This window comes from Chelonia mydas, chromosome 4, assembly GCF_015237465.2.
Source record: "Chelonia mydas isolate rCheMyd1 chromosome 4, rCheMyd1.pri.v2, whole genome shotgun sequence".
Lineage (NCBI taxonomy): Eukaryota > Metazoa > Chordata > Testudines > Cheloniidae > Chelonia > Chelonia mydas.
In genome coordinates this window covers 49,139,327-49,156,683 of record NC_057852.1, presented here as the reverse complement: position 1 = coordinate 49,156,683, position 17,357 = coordinate 49,139,327, and the positions used below count along the sequence as shown (strand labels likewise).

At 40.2% G+C, this 17,357-nt stretch overlaps 1 long non-coding RNA gene across 1 annotated transcript in view; it reads right to left on the bottom strand.

The window, feature by feature from the left end:
- Window positions 1-305: 305 nt before the first annotated feature.
- LOC122465585 overlaps window positions 306-17,357 on the bottom strand; it is an 83,232-nt gene continuing 66,180 nt past the window's right edge. Inside the window, exon 3 of the long non-coding RNA XR_006290527.1 lies at window positions 306-614. This is a non-coding gene — a long non-coding RNA (uncharacterized LOC122465585). The remainder of the gene's footprint in view (window positions 615-17,357) is intronic.

Here is a 17,357-nt window from a genome sequence, read left to right as displayed (position 1 = left end):
AAGGGGTAACAACTGTAAGTAGCTCTAAACGATGCCTGCACCAAGGGATTTCTCTCCTGGCCAGCTGCATAATTTTACATCTCTGACATGCCATTATACAGGTGGCATAGTGGAAGGGAGAATCTAACCCTAAATGCATATATACAATCACATTAAAAATAAAGGTTTGTTAACTTAAAGTTAAGTCTGATTAAATCCACTTGAGTCCTCATATTATCCTATATGTACTACATGAAACAGCCTCATTACTGGATGGGGATGGTACAACTGAGGATAATAATGATGCAATAAAGGCCAGAGCATTTGATAAATAGTTTTATTATGTATTTGAAAAGAACCATGATATAATTTCTAGTTGATTAACAACTAAAGGAGGATGTTAAGCAGCATCTCCACTTTTCACATGAACACTTTTCAGTCAGCAGACAGATAATTTGATCCCAAGACTCCTAAAAGTGTTGGTTGTGATCCCTGGCTCGTGGATGTTAATATTTAATAAATCTTGCAAAACCAGGGAAATCTCAGGAGACTAGAAGAGTGTAAATGTTGTTCCAATATTCAAAAGAGGCAAGCAGATGAGCTGATAACGATAGGCTGATTAGCCTGACATTGATCTGGGAAAATAATAGAAAAGCTGATACAGGATTCAATTAATAAAGAATTAAAGAATATAATTAATGCCCAGAAACATGGTTTTACCCAAAACAGGACTTATCAAACAATCTTGATTTCATTCTTTGAAGAGATTACAAGTTTAATCACGTGATAGCATCTATCAGGCAATGTTGGCCCCCTGCTGAAGGCACCAGCACAGCCTTTTGCCTAATGAAACCTCACTCAGGTTGGGCTACCAGTGAATTTTAGTCCTCAAAGTACCTACCAAGTCTGGGAGATTACAGAAACCAACAGGGAACCAGCAGATTGGTTAAGAAGTTTACCTGCTTCCAGTGCTAAAGTGAGACTGGGACAGGGGAGGTGCTCTCCCATGTTAAATCAGAACCCCAGGACCTTGACTTAATATGCTGTGACAAAGTGCCTGTCTTTTACATTGTTTAAATGCATAGACAGCCACATGGCAAGTTGGTGGTTATTTAAATATTTAAAGACCATCTACTGAGTTTACGGTCGAAGCCACCCTTCTACAGGCTGGCTGCCACACCTTGTAAACTGAGGCAAAAGAGTGCCTGCCACATCACATCCTGATGCAAGGTGGTGCAACAGCGGCAAATGGAACCTCTTATTACTTGGTACTAGAAGTGGGATCCCAAGACCACCCTCCCATTAAAGGTTGGTTGAGAAGCGAGGATGAGAGGCTAAATCACTGGCCCTCCTCATGGAAGCGATCCAGCCTTATAACCAGAATGGAAGTGTTCTACACCTGATGGCTGCAAGCCAACAACAGGAGGAGCAACAGAGGCAAATTCAGGACCTCTTGTTAGAGATCCTCGAAACCCAGCAAAAACAGCAGAAGTTGCACTTCATTGTGCAATAACACTGATATTTTTCTTCTGCAAGCATGTATTTTGCAACATGGTGTTTGCCACTCACTCTAGAACTTAACAAACATATCTATATAGATAGATAGATTTAATTAAATGTTCTTTATCAGAGTTTCCATTTGTCATTGTTTAGTTTGTTGCCCTCCATATAGTCAAATATTGAAGGAGTTGTATTCTGCTCACATCATCATCCTCCTTACCTCACCATTCACCTTTTAATTCTAATCCAAATTGTATCATCTGTAAAATAAATACTTAACAAAATGGGTGAATGTTCTTTGGTCTATGACAAACCAATCAAACTTTTTTTTTCCGCGGTAGGGATGGGCATTTTCTTTGTCAGTATTGACTACATTGTGCTCAAATTTTCCTAGGAGTGCAATATTCTTCAAGCGCTTTGAACAAAGTGTCAATTTTCCCCCTTCCTCCCACTTCATCGTTTTTAACTGCAGATGTAAAATAATCCTTCTGGCCTTTCTTCTGCATAGTGTAATAGTAGGGAACATGGATATTTACACGGACTCTCTCACTGTTGCGTTTACTCGCAAGTTGTGTGTTATATTCTTTTGAAAGTTTGACTGCTTTTTTAGTGGGGTAAACTTCATGAACTTTGCACAAAAATTGCTAAATTTCACACTGAAACCATATAATATTAACAATAAAAGCTCAGACTTTTGGTCACTCAAGACTTTTGGTCTTCAATTGCTTTCCATGCACCCCCTCCACCACCTGGCAGTATAATGGCATGCACATTACATACCCAAAGATTGTTAACTGAAAGGAGTTACATTTTATGCCAACTTAAAATACACATTGCAATACAATACAAAGTCTGTCTTTGATTGAGCAATGCCATTATTCAAAATGGCATTATTGAAATTTTTTTTTTGTTCAGCATAACTTGGGTGTTAGTAAGGGTATCCAGTCATGCTAGTAGCCTTAGTAATCTAGTGCTAGATTTTCAAAGTGTTTCAAGCATCACATTTTATCTGAATATAGATGATGTAACTTCAATATATAGTTTGACTTGCATGCTTTTGAATGATAATAGTCTGTCTACTTATATGATAGATCTGTCTATTTAGAAAAGCACATATAATGTTTATAACAAAAAATGTTGTTTAAACTCAATCCAATGGGAGGCTTCATGATTGTGCTGATGCTTTAAAAATTGCCCATTTCCTTATGGCCAGATTCTGATACCCTCACTCTCATTGACTTAAGCTCTCATTGAACAGAACTCCTTACCTGATTAGTCTCATCAAAGCTTGTCTGATTACTTGTGAAGCTAAATGCTACTAAATAAGAGTAAAGGTACCAGGACCTGGTCCTTTGATAGCTAAATAAGATTGCCAATATTCAGAGTATTTCTTAAAATGACAATGGAATATTTCACATACTAGGTAACTGTACCTATCGAATCTGGGAAGCAACAGATGTTTGGGAGTTGGTAGAAAAAAATTGTTCAGTCAAATAATAAATTCCCTGATAAATGCAGTTTCAGGGCAACAAAAACAGTTTGTGAATTTGGGTATAATTTAGTGAATAACATCTGCTTAATAAAAAATGAGAAAAAAATCAAAAGGAGTAAACCGTTCATTTTGACTTTTTCAACTTTTTGTTTGATAAACATTTTAAAAATTTGTTTTTAAGTAAAAAATCTGAAAAAAAATAAAACCCCTAAATGTTCAGTTTGACACAAAATGATTTAATTTTGTTTTTATTTTTTTGTTCCACTGAGCAAAAATAAAAATAAAATTCTATTTTCATTTGAAAATTGAGTAGTTCAGCCACTGAAGCTAAAAATTCTAGACAGGAGGTCCCGAGCTTTAACACTGATTCACTGTGTGGCTTTGGGCAACTTATTTCATCTTTTGTTTCAGTTTCTCCATCTGCTTAATGGGCATACTACTCCTCATAAACCTATTTAGAGGTGTTGGGAGTAAGAACTAGAAGAATGCTTATTATTATTATTATTGGCACATTTTTCAGCATTGTCATTTTATATCCATTTACTCAGTGATGTGGTAGTTAGAGCCTAGTAAATGATTAAAAATTAATAATTTGATTGGCATTTCTTTCTGTTCCCAAAGTGTGTATGAAAAAAATAATTTATAATAATGAATAGGAGAAAAAAGTAAGTTATTTGTGAAATTTGTTTATTGCTTCCAATTCAAAACTAAAATCTGAAATTTAAAATTATTTAGTTGTGATTGGTCTTTGAAGTTGTGATGTTTTAATTCTGTGATTACTCATGATCAATTTTCAATTATGAATTTTTGCAGAAAGTAAATTTATAGTATACTTTCCAGATATATCAAAGTGTGAGAGATTAAAATTGACTACTTGTGACCTTTTGTGCTAGTAAAAGGGAATTGTACAAATGCTTGTGAAAAGCAAACACAAATTGGCACAAGCTCTGCTGAAGTAAATTTGTTTGAAAATTAAATAGTGAAAAATTGTTTGCAGTGTTTACACAGCTTTTGTTCTGATTATTATATGTACAAACACATACATTACTATATTTAATAATTCAATTAATCTTCCCCAAGACCAGAAAAAAGTAATGCATCTAGGATATATGTAAAGATCAGAACCAATGTTTATATAAATAAACCACATTCTTCCAGTATCACATTAAAAAAATCAGATCTGCCACATGAACTGAGCATAGCCTCAGGGCGGTCCCTCATTTAATAGCTGAAGGGCACAGATATACTACTAAACAGGAAACAAACATGTACAGAAAAATCAAAAGCCACCAGTAACTAGTAAGCACACATTTTACAAGATGTAACGTACCTTAATTTATTAAAAAGGCCTGCTTCATGAAAACTCTTAAAATGTGAAATATTAACTTATCTTCTAGACTACACAAAGCAAAGTCATTATATTACAAATGTTAGTTTGTAGACTGATTTTTCTTCATTAAGTAAAAATATTAAGTTTCCTACTCAGAAGAGCAGAAGGTCGCTTTCCATAACTCTATATTACTAAAATTGATTTTCAGAAAAGCATTATAAAATCACTTTTCTATCTTAATATTCTACATTGGTCATAATTTTAATGGGAAAAAAAAGAGGATTAAAGTAAGGATTGTGTCTCCACTGTCTATCATCGCCAAGTTTCTAAACTGATGGTTAGTCGTAAAAGCTGCAGTCCATTAGCTAAACATCATAGGAATCATAATGGTTGCCATTTTGATTATATATGGAATGTTCTTTCAATATTGAATCTACTATGTGAACTTCTGTTCTTAAATTGGCAGAAACATCTATGGAGTTTGCTAACCCCAAAGTTCCCAACCCACAGCATTGCATTTGAAAGAATTAAGGGCAGCCAAAGTTTCATGTTATTTCTAGACTTACTTTTAAATTACTTTTAGAGACTGAAAGTATTTGCTGCCCGGATAATCCTTGTATTTTGTAATTAAGATGTTAGCCCATTAAGTATTATTCTCAAGTGAAAGACTTCTACCAATGGTAAGGGATGGTACAGTGGTATCCACTGAAGTATTTAGGTTCTTAAATATGCAAGTCAAAGTACCCGTTTTTTCTATTGTTCTACAGACACATCAGTCTGCAATGACTGCTCCCCCCCCCCCCCCCCCCTTTTCTTTTCTTTTCTTTTTTTTTTTTTTTAAGGAAAACTATTGTGGAAGGTAGACTATTCATACTGGGGCATATACTAAAGATCTTGCTAAATTCTTCACACTTTACTCGAGCAAAATTCCATTGAGACCACAGGCCCACTGTGCAAAGCATTGCAAAAGATTATTGTATAAAACCCATCTGCAGAAAGGTAGCTATTTTTTTAAAAATGTTCTACCTCCTTTAGAACTCTGAACCTGGTACATTCATTTAGTGAAATCTTTTTTCTCCCGTTCAGTATTGGCATTCACATTTTTAAAAGAAAATTAATATGGCTATATATTGGAATTTCAGTTCAATTAATTTGTGGCTTGATGTGGCTTGATGTGCAGGAATATAGCCATTTCTTACATAAAGCTTTGAAAGCACATATGCATTTCTCCTGTTCATTATCTCTATTTTTTAAACTTTTCTCACTACCTAAAAATCACTCTACCTATAAGCAAGGATACAAAAGAAGTGAGAGCATCCTCAAAGCAATCATTCCCGCTTATCGACAAGATTTCTATTCCAAAATTTAAAAGGAGTTAGCTATGTCTAGCTGACAATGCTGCCCGCCCACCCATACATTCCTCCAGGAATCAGACAAAACTTGCAAGTTCAAGAGCAAGACAGACATATTAAGAGAGTCATTTCCGTATTCTTAACCTCAGTCCTCATATTTCCTGTTGGTCTAAAGGTGCTTTCCCTGATCCAAAGGAACTGAAACTAGAGCCTCAATTGCACATCCTGGATTTGTGCTTCATCTTTGAATAATTAAATTGGTGCCTCTTAACTTTCCTCTGCCTCTGACTAGAGGACAGACATTTGTCTTTCTTTTTCTGTGAGCTGCTTCCTATAATTGTTTCTAGGAGCAGTGCATAAAACATTTTTAGATTAAATAAGATCTATTTAACATAGAAAATAGAAGATAATTAATGCAAATGCAAGTCAAATGGGACACATCTGATTGAATCTAGAGACTACATAAAAGCTTATCTTGCCAGACTGAACATTTTTGGATTACAGAAACTGAAGGCTATCTACAGCCTCTCCCTGTATTTGGCAAAGTTGCCAGCTTTCTCAGTGCCCTACTCCACCCTGTGTCTGATCTCTTCTCTCCAGCTATTTAATACTGTCCTTTGTTAACTCAAGTCACATCCCTCTCACTGTCTGACTTTCAAATCCTATCTCAAATTAACTTTTAGATAATGCAGAACCCTACCAAGCCTATTTGATGGGTAACTATTTTCTCTCCTAATCTCTAACATGTATGGTCGGTAAATCCTGTACTCTATTTTTTAATCCTACCTTGAAATTGCCAATTGTAGTCATTGTAATGATCTTTCAATACAGCATCTGAGCTTGTCTTTTGTTCTTCTCAGACAGCCATATCTGTGTTAGCTGATTATCCCAGACTTTTCCAACACAAGTTATTCATAGAACAAGCAACTAAGGATGTATAAGTATTACACACACAGCATTTGTTTATTTCTATCAAATTAGACTCATAGACTCAGAGTTTAAGGCCAGAGGGACCACTATGTCATCTAGACTGACCTCCTGTATAACACAGGTCAATGTCTCCAATCTGTATTTAGAAAGGATTTCACCAAGAGGCCTCATATACACACATTTGTACGTGCAGATGTGATGTGGGTGTACTAGATATGAACAGATTATTGTAGCCACACCTGGTTGCGCTCACTTTTGAAATGTGTACCCTTGAAGTCTAAAGGACTAAGACACAATACACTGTACACATTCACTTGAACCATCCGGATAGTGACAGTAGCTAATAAAGGCTGTTAAATTGTGGTGCTCTTCAAAGCAACATCAACAGGTTTATAAACATTTGACTGAGGCTGTTCCCCTGCTTGCATACACACACTCATGCTTGCTCTCATTGAGCTAGCACAAGTATAAATAGCCATGGTAGCACAGGCCGCAGAGGCTGTATCGAGTTCATACCAACTGGTGTCCGGAGAGTTGTACTCGGCCCAGCACAGCCGTGCATCCATTGCCACTACCAGTTCTACCGTGGCTACACATTGTATACAAGCTGGGGAATCCATCCCTAGTTCATAGTGTAGACATTGCCTGAATGCCCACTGAGGTGATTTAAAAAAAAAACAAACACCATGTAATTATTTTGTCAAACAGTCATTATGTTGTGAATTGTCAATGCTAATTTTTCAAGCATAATATGCTGAAAACAGCCTTAACAATGAAGGGATACTTTAATAAAATTTCTCTTTTCATGTCACAGACTGAGTTTAGTAGTTCAGCATATTATGGGTGGTATACAAATGCTCTGTAATATGGTATCATCATATTCAATACAGAGATCCGATGATTATAGGACTATATTTTTAAAGCTCACTGTTGTAATGACTATTCTTTTGTATGATATTAACATGGCAAGGATTTGTAAACCTGTGAAAACTTCCTAAATAAATAAATAGCTAAAAAGGGAGAATACTAAGTAATAAAGATTTTGTTTCAAATTTATGAGCTTAAAAATGCTGTTCCAGATATTTTGGAAAGTAGCCCATTACTGTTAATTTAATAATATTTAAATACCACAAATCTCAGGGAATAATGTTTCCTTTTCATGTGCTGCTTTCAGTCTAAACAAAATGCTGGATAAGTAATTACATATGCTGGAAGTTCCTGGTGGTCATAATAGACTATAGAAAGAGCGCAAAGATTACAAAGACTGATCTAAGACACCTGAAAGGAAGACAGTCAGAAAAATGTATTAATTAAGTTAGGTTATCAAAAGGCTGGAGGCACAGTATATTTTTCTCTCCTTCAGAATGATAAAAGCCAGTGTCTGAAGGTCATTAGAATGTGTAGAAGTGCAATACAATCCATTTCTGTGGCTCTACCACATGCAAGATACGTGTTTGAGCAACCAGACATGTGATAGCATTATTAAAAGGCAAATGTGGCTCTGGACTTAAGATTTAACCTGCATCAATCAAAAAACAGTTATGCAGTCTTATTGATATCAGATGGAAAATTTTGGTCAACTTTTTTTTTCTAGTAACTGTCTCATGTATGTTGTAATTTCTGTGTTTCTCTTTATTTGAAATCACTAGACACATTTGCAGGACTTTGATTTCTTACGAGTTTATTGTACCCTAGCGTTGTTCCTCACCTAGTATCATAGGGCCAGATTCTCAGGTGATATAAATTGGCACAGCTTCCTTGAAGTTAATGAGAATCTGGCCCATTATTGCCATGGAGACTACTAGGTCACTAAGATCAACTGAAGTGTTATCTAGTGAATACCTAAGCAACAAAGGTATTTTCTCATATAAATAGTCCAAGTAAAAATGGAACAGAAAAGAACTTCTGTGCAATCTGGGCAGAATTGTTTCCAACTAGAAGGTTATTCTAATTTCTCAGATGCATCAGTAGCGAAGTAATATTGTACATATTACAGAATGTCAGGTATTGGCATTGCAAAGTTACATGAGATGGTATTTTAAAGACAGCTAAGTCAAATTAACGTCCTTGTCTTTTCTCTCCTCGGTGGGTTAGGTCAATGCTAACAAGTTGGTACCAACTTTAGTACACGGAGTGCTAAAATCTTCATGAACACAGCTAGGATAATTTGCTTAAAAGCAGTGCACGCTGATCATCAGGTGATGGAAAGTCCCTTCCTCCTGGATGCAAACACAGAAAATAGGAGAGTGAAGAAAAAAAGGTTTAGGCCATGGAATAAAAAAACTATTTTATTCTCCTTTTCTTAATACTAAAAAAAAAATCTGAAATAATATATGCAGTGCTTTGCTGTGGTATCAATCAGTTCTGTTGCAGTGAATGCCTTGACATGGCTCTTCATTTACAGCTTAATGCAGCAGATAGGAATGAAGATATGTTGTTTATCATTTTTAACTAAAATATTAAGCGTGTTGCTCAAAATCTGCTCATACATTATTTATTTGAGAAGTTGGATGCTTCAGACACGTGATAGAAATTCCTTCAAGCAAAGACAGTGAATTATGTGGTTGAACCATCTATCAGGTAAAAATTGGGACCCAGGAGCTGACAACTTTCTGTGCTTTGCTACATAAAGGTCTAAAACTGAGAATACTTGGTGCCAGTTCAGTTCACTATTATGCGTGTCCAAGTGGCATGATCATGAGAGAATCTTACAGCATCAGGAATCCACTTAGTTTTACTTGAATTGCTATTCAACATTAAGTAAAGCTTAACTTTAGTCACCATAGTGAGGGTGATGGGGGGGAGGGGGGGGAGATGGGAGAGAATAGAAAAAAGATGACCACCACTGTGGTGTACTACATCTTTATCAAACTTTTGTGGCTAGGGCTGGATTCACAAATGGGAGGAGGTGGTAGTGTAAGTTTTAGTCTAGTAGTTATGGCTCCTCCCAGGCAGAGTGGAGACGAGGTTCAAATGCTCTGGAACACAGATTTGAACTCACGTCTCACTGATAACTCACCTAACCATAAGGCTATCTTGTATTCTAGAGTGGATTGCTCTCAATCTCACCTATGTTTCATTGTGTATAAGTAATTAAATATTCCTGGAGCAGGGGAACTGCACCCGGGGTCTCTCTACTCCTCAGGTGCATGCCCTAACCAACAGACTGGAGAGTAATTCTCACACACTGTCTTTGGCTATTCAATTATTTCATACAAAGTAGAATCTCTCCTTTTAGAGATGTTAAAAGAGACCAACACCAGGATACCCTATAGCATCATAGTTAGGGCAATCATCAGGATACAGAGAAGAGTCCCAAGAATGTTTAAAGGATGAAAGACTCAAGGAACTTAATCTATGGTGAAAGACTCAAGGAACTTAATCTATTTAGTTTATCAAAGAGAAGGTTAAGGAGTGACTTGATCAGTTTATATATACCTACATGGGGAAGAGAAATTTGACTTTCCAGTGTAGCAGACAAAGCTATAACAAGATCCAATGGCTGGGAAATGAAGCAAGACAAATTGAGATTGGAAATAGGGTACACATTCTTAACAGTGAGCTAATTAACCAGTGAAACAGTTTACCAAGGGTCATGGTGGATTCTCCATCATTGGCAATTTTTAAAACAAGATTGAATGTTTTTCTAAAAAATGTGCTCTAGTTCAAACAGGATTAATTCAGAGAAGTTCTATGGCCAGTGTTATACAAGAGATCTGACGAGATGAGCACAGTGGTCCCTTCTGGCCTTATAATCTTTGACCCTAGGAAAACAAATTTTCCCAATAACCAGCAAACAAAAAATGGGATACTCACATAACTGTACCCACTCTTACACATTCTCTCACCCTTCAGCCCCAACCTTTTCCTTTCCTCTCCTCCAGGACCTCAAATCTGCTTCCCTCTATTACTTGCTATTCCCAGGGCTCTGCTGTAATTTTTGCACACATCTCTGCTTCCTTCCTCTCAGCACCCTACCCAAATATTAATGGAAGATTAAATTTTTGTTAACCTTCCATTCCTCACACTGCACATGCAGCAATCCTGAGGCTGAGCACAGTACAGCCCCAAGTCCTCTAAACAAGGCCACTGACTCTGTGTCATGTGGAAACGAAAACTATTAAACTCCTCTTGTCATTGTAAGGACAAGGGGAGGGTGGGAATGCAGTTGGGATCAGACTGAGATTGATGAGAAGTAGGAAAGAGACAGCTGAGGAGGCTGGCCTATATCCTCCCATATCACAGACCTGTAGCTGTTTGCAGGCCTTTCCAGCTGTACTGAAAGCAGGAAGACCCCAAAAGTTTAGATATTTCAGACATCATAAGTAACCAATCTGAACTAATTTCCCAGACTTTTTGGATTTCATCCATCAATGGCCCATCCACTACATACTTTAGCTTATTACCCGCCATATACTGCAGCAGTTGAAAAAAGTTATTGCCATGTCAGAGACAGTTGCAATTGCATTCCGAAATTTCGAAACAGTGTAAGGAAACAATAATGTACTGTGAGTGCTTGGAAAGTTGTGAAAATACCACACTAGACATTTTGGGAGCTGTTGAAACATCTTACTCTATGTTTTTGAATCAGTCAATGATTATTTGAAAGCAGGTAATCACCATTATAGTGAGATTTTGAAAGGAGGCTAAAGGAACTTGTCCTCAGGTTCCAGCCAAAATTTGTAAGTCACACTAATTTTGGAATTGCTGAGAACACCAGTGAGATCAACTAAACCCTAATAATACTTTGTACTTCTACAACATCTTCCACCCCACAAAATACATTACAAACATTAAGGTGTCAAAAGACACCAGTAGATGAGGTTAATATTATCTCCATTTTATATATGGAGAGGTTGTGATACACAAACACTAGTTAAATGGCTGTCTAAATGACTTACCCAAAATCACAAACAAGCCAGTGGTGGAATACTGGCTATTTCTATTCCCCATCCCTTAGCTTTAATCACTAGACCATCCTTCCTGCCCTAATACAAAGGGATCCAGACAAATGATATAATGCCAGAAAATAAAAACAATTAAATTGGACAAGTACCAACTTATCTAATGTATCCTGGGACACAGGGAAAGCAATAGTGATAAAAATTTCCAATATGTGATGATGACCTGAAAGAGAGATTTAACTTCTCTCCAATTTGTGCTAGATTAATTTTTAGGGGTTGTAGAAGTTATTTGTGAACCAAGGTTAAAAGAAGTAAATGTTGACCTAATCATGACTAAGGAGGCAAGGATAACCATGTACATGTTTGGAATGTGTGTATACACACCAAAAAGTGTGAAGTGTTATACTATTTAGGATGATACAAAGGGGGTACACTTGATGTGGTGGGATGAAATTTAGGAAATATTTAGGTTAAGCAACAGAAAATGCATCCTACTAGCGATATTTATTAGACTAGAAAAGTGGTGAAGTTCCTTTGCTTGAGTTATTTAAAAATGGGCAAAGCACTGGAAAATATACCGTCTCCCCAATGCATACCTCTAATTTCTAGAACACTAGCAATATCCTCCTGTTATGTGACTATTTTGCAGCATATGAATTAAGGCACACATATAATATACAAAACACACAACTGCAGCTTACTTCCAGTGACCTAAGTATGTTGACAATGGCAGATAAAGTCAGTGGTTACTCTGGTCTTTTTTAAGTCCCATTCCCTGCTTTCTTTATAGTTACATTTTTAAGAGCTTGAATAGTTTTTACAAGTGGGTGGTGGGAGCTTCCACACTCAACTCCCCCTCCCTACTAAATATATTGCAAGCATGTATGAATATTTTAAAACAAGCAATAATGCACAGATTTACAAGGCTATAATATATATATATACACACACACACACACACACACACACACATATAGTTTATCTAATAAATTTGCTCAATCCATTTGATATCTTTCTATAGTAAGAAGTGGTACAATAAAGATTAAAGAAAACACAAACCCTGACTTTAACTAACTTTGTTATTATCACAAGGGATATAGCGTGTATTTTGTAGACTATACTCTGCATTTCCTCAGTGTTATGAATATATAGAGATATATAAGGATTTGTGATGACTCATTGGCTCTGTAGAGAGCTGGTGTGGTCTCCCTCTGAACTAGAGGGTGATGAGCCACTCTCTCAACCTGAGTGGGTGGAGCCAGGCCAAGCTTACTCCATCCTTGGAAAGTGGAACAGGAAGTACAAAAGGTGGGGGCCTTAGCGCAGTGGGGGCAGCCCCAGGGAGGGAGACAGACACAGGCTGCTGGGATGCCCTGGACCAGGGGAAACCTGACCCAGAGGGCAACCTGGACTGCCGGCTACAAAGTACCCTGAGGAACTGGAGGAACCGGGCAGCTAGCTGAGCCTGAGTGCGCCCGATGCAGAGGGCGAGCTGGAGCTACCGGGGCTACCAGTGGCTGAATACCCCGACGAGTGGAAGGAACAGAGGGACCCACTCGAGAGACCGGTTAGTAAGTAGCTTAGAGGTGGAACTGGACAGTGCGGTGAGTTGGTGTTTGGTCAGCATGTTGCAGGCGGATCCCTACTGACCCAGGAGCAGGACATCCTCCCCCCCACCACTATCAGGATCCTGGGCTAGAATGCAGTTGAGTCAGATGAGCCTGCGTTCCCCTACCCCTGCCACCCACCTCGGGGTGTCAGAACCCTGAGAAAGTGCCAAGGACTCCCCTGCCTGAGGGGTGCACCACGGACTCTTGCCGGTATTCACGTGTCGTGCCAACTGCGACCGCACACCTCCCTCCACTAATTTCCCAACAAGAGAGAGGGCTGACCAGGACCTTTCAGTGAGGCAGTAGCTCCCTGCCATGCCCAGCAGCTCAACTGAGACAATGCTACACGTGGTGGAGAATGCAGGCAGCTGACCCTATCCCTGCAGTAAGGGATTAGAACGAGGTGGCCTCTGAAGCTCCCCTAATTGAAGAATGGAGATGGATATGCTTCTCAAGTTGCTGGCCAAGAGCCAGCAACAGCAGCAGCAGCAGCAACTAGTACAGCAGCTGGGCACCAAAAAGCAGCAGTTGCTTCAGACCTTGGGAGCCCAGCACTGCGAACAACAACGCTTCCAGCAACTCGCAGGCCTGTGGCCTGGTCTGAGTGGGGCTCGACCTGAGGGGGCAGCTAACCCTTCCCCCCTCATCCCCCAGGCACACCGATCCATCTGGCCAAGATGGGGCCTGAGGATGACCTGGAGGCCTATCTGGTGACCTTCGAGTGGGTTGCCTCAGTGGCTGACTGGGCACCTTACCAATGGGCGACCCTCCTCGCCCCCTATGTGACAGGGCCCGCTCAGAGGGCTTACCTGGGACTTCCAGATGATGAGGCCTGCATGTATGCCTGGGTGAAAGCAGCAATTCTGGATGCCTTGGTCATCACCCCGGAGACATTTCAGCGACGGTTTCGGGGGAAGGTCTACCCGCCAGGCGCCCAACCCCGGGCCACGGCCCAGGAATTAAAGGACAGCTGTTGTCGATGGCTACAGCCCAAACTTCGGACAGTGGCTGAGGTGACGGAACAGGTCATCCTCGAACAATTTGTACACATGCTCCCAACCCAGGTGAGGGTATGTGTTTTGCAGCACCAGCCCACAACCCTGAGTGCAGCCGTCATGCATATGGAGGATTTCCTAGCCACGGAGGCCCCGATAGGACTGGCAGCCCGCACCCCACCCCCCCTGGACAGCACACAGAAGCCTGAAAAGGGGCCCACACCCAAACATTATGGGCCACCCCATACCCGATGGCTGGACGGCGGCGTGACTGACCTTCCCCGATGCCCGGAGCTCACACCTCGCACCGTGTCTGGGCACTTGACCCAGATACCGGGCCCTAGCCAACCCTGGGGTCCAACCGATGACCCAGCACAGTCGGGGCGCCCAGAGGTAGGACCTTGCTTTCAGTGGAGCGAGTACAGACAGCTGCAGTGAGACTGCACTACGATGGATTGCTACTTTAGTCAGGTGTACACTGGGGAGTCATGGGCCCATCACCAGTCCGCTGCAAAACTGACAGTCCCCATGGAAGTCACAGGGACCCACATTACTGGATTAGTTGATTTGGGCTGTGGGTAGACCCTTGTCCGGTGGGCATTCATCCCAGATGCTGAGGAGACCACTGGGGAGGTCCGGATCCAGTGCATCCATGGAGAGGTGAAACCATACCTCATGGCTTAGGTCCCTCTCACGGTAAACAGGGAGACCCAGTTAATGACTGTGGTGCTGGTGTCCCCCTTGGCATACCCAGTAGCCCTCTGGGTCAGGTTTCCCCTGGTACAGGGCATCCCATCAGCCTCTGTCTGTCTCCCTCCCTGGGGCTGCCCCCAACGAGTTGCAGGCAGATCCCCGCTGACCCAGGGGCTGGACCCTCCCCGCCACTGTCAGGGCCCTGGGCTGGAATGCAGTGGAGTCAGATGGGCCTGTGTTCCCCTACCTCTGCCACCTTGCCTTGGGGTGGCAGAACCCTGATAAAGTGCTAAGAAATCTTGCTGGCGCTCCCCTGCCTTAGGGGCGCATCACAGTCTGTAGCTGGTACTCCCGTGTCGCACCAACTGTGATGGCACACCTCCCTCTGCTAATTCCCCATCGAGAGAGAGGGGTGACCAGGGCCTTTCAGGGAGGCAGTAGCTCCCCGCCACTCCCAGCTGCTCGGCGGACCAACTGAGACTGTGCTACAGGCTTAGCATCAGAGTGATTTAGTTTAAAATCATCTACTGGATTTACTGTTCACCATCCTGAGTACATAGAGTGAGTCTCCTTGATTCAAATATATGTTGGAAATGTTCCAAAGAACAGTGAGACCTGATGTATTTGCTATGGGAGAGTATACTAACTGATCCTTTCAAGAGTAAGCTCCTACTAAATAATGGTCCAAATCCTCATGCTCACTAAGGCTTATTTATGCTGCTCCAGTGGCACAAGGCAGCCTTAAATCCAGCATAACTAGACAATTGAGGTTTCCCCTGGCAAAAGGATCCTTTGCCATCCCTTCCAAGTTCCTGTGGCTTAGTGGTGTTGCCATCAATTGGAGGCCTGGCCAAGGAGTCACAATATTAGGGCAACCCTTGGCTGCGGTAATGGCCTTTGGAACCCATTACCAGCTGATGCAATTTAGAGAGGCCCTGAACTTACTCTAAGTTGCTCCTTGGGATCAGACTGGTCCACAGAAGATTGAGGTGTGTGTAAGGGTTACCCAAAGATATGGCCCATAAAGTTACTTTTATGAGATCTAGCCAACTGTAAATTTTTGACAAGACCTGACAGCCCTTTCTAGATGTGTATGTTGAATAAATGTCAATGGGATAATGTGATTTAGTACAATCTACATAAATGTATTATCAACACAGCATAGGACAAACCATTCACTTCTCAGCCACACTTCGCCATATAAGGTTCAGCAAGTTTAAATCTTAGCTGTAGATTTAATTTAAATCTCAGTTTAAGATTTAAATACCTCTTAAATATTATATGCCTGGCATCAGTATTCACCTGCTGCCCACAACTCTAACATAACCTTTAAAAGCCTCTTTTCTTATTTCTTAATTTAGATTTTCCAATCACTCTATATGAAAGAGGGTGTTTCCATACCAATATGTTTATTCAGAAATGTGTACTTCAGTGTTCGCAACTATTGCAATTTTATCACAAGACTTACAATATTTGGTATTTTTCTTAAAGCATCACATCCTAGAGTTCTATGATTACATGAGAATCAAAACAAAAGTTTTTCTCCTTCATGGTCATGGAAAAAAGCATTAAAATGTGAACTCAAAACCCAGGAGGCAAATAAAAATATTGCCTATTGTTTTGATATGTTCTTATATTTCATTATTTACAAACAAGTAACAAGTTATGAATTAAATGTATGTACATGACAGTATTTCATTAATAAAAAGCAAATCATACCCTATGTTAGTAGCTGGATGCTCAGTAACTCATGTCCAAGAAACATTTAGTTATTTATGGAAGTGTCTATGTTGGATTCAGTCAGCTGAGGATGGAATTGGACAGATTCCAAACCTCGTGGGCCCGATTCATGACATTATTTCTATTTGATATCAATGGAGTTAAAATGGTATTTCAATGAAGTAACACTGCAGTGAATAGGCCCCTTTTATGTAGTGGCAATAAGATTTGTGACTGGAACAGTTTCTGCAGGTGGAACCTGAGAACAGGAAAAATCATGTTGTTTGCTTGTACATACTACGGACAAAGCACATAATTTGTCAGGTTTCAGGTGTCAGTTCTTGCTTTTATGTGGAAATCTATTCCAGGCTTTGGCCTGGAACTTTAAGCAATGCTCATCACTTCCTACACTGCTAGCCTCTTAAAATTCCACCAGGAAGTGGGTTTTTTTTGTTTTGGGGGGGAGGGGGGGGGTGTTTTTTTTTTGCAGGAACTCAATGCTATTCAGTAGAATTGACCCTACAGGCAATTTGAATCTTAGGGACTATATATTCTTGCTTTAGCTAAACCACTATCACGGCTCATCTTGTATTTACTAGTTGTAACTTTAACAGGGTTGGTCAGACTCTAAAGGTATGTCTACATACAGTGATGAGCTGGAGCCGGTTCGCACGAACCAGATGTTAAATGTTTAAGCCGATTTAGAACCGGTGGTTAAACGGGGAAAATTTGATGAGTGCAGAGCACCTACTGGCAGCTCCCCACCTGGCCCCAGCTTACCTCCATTCTGCCTCCGCGAGACCGTCCTTTCTGTCCCGCCTGAGCTCTTGGCTGCGGAAGCTACCCTGAGAAT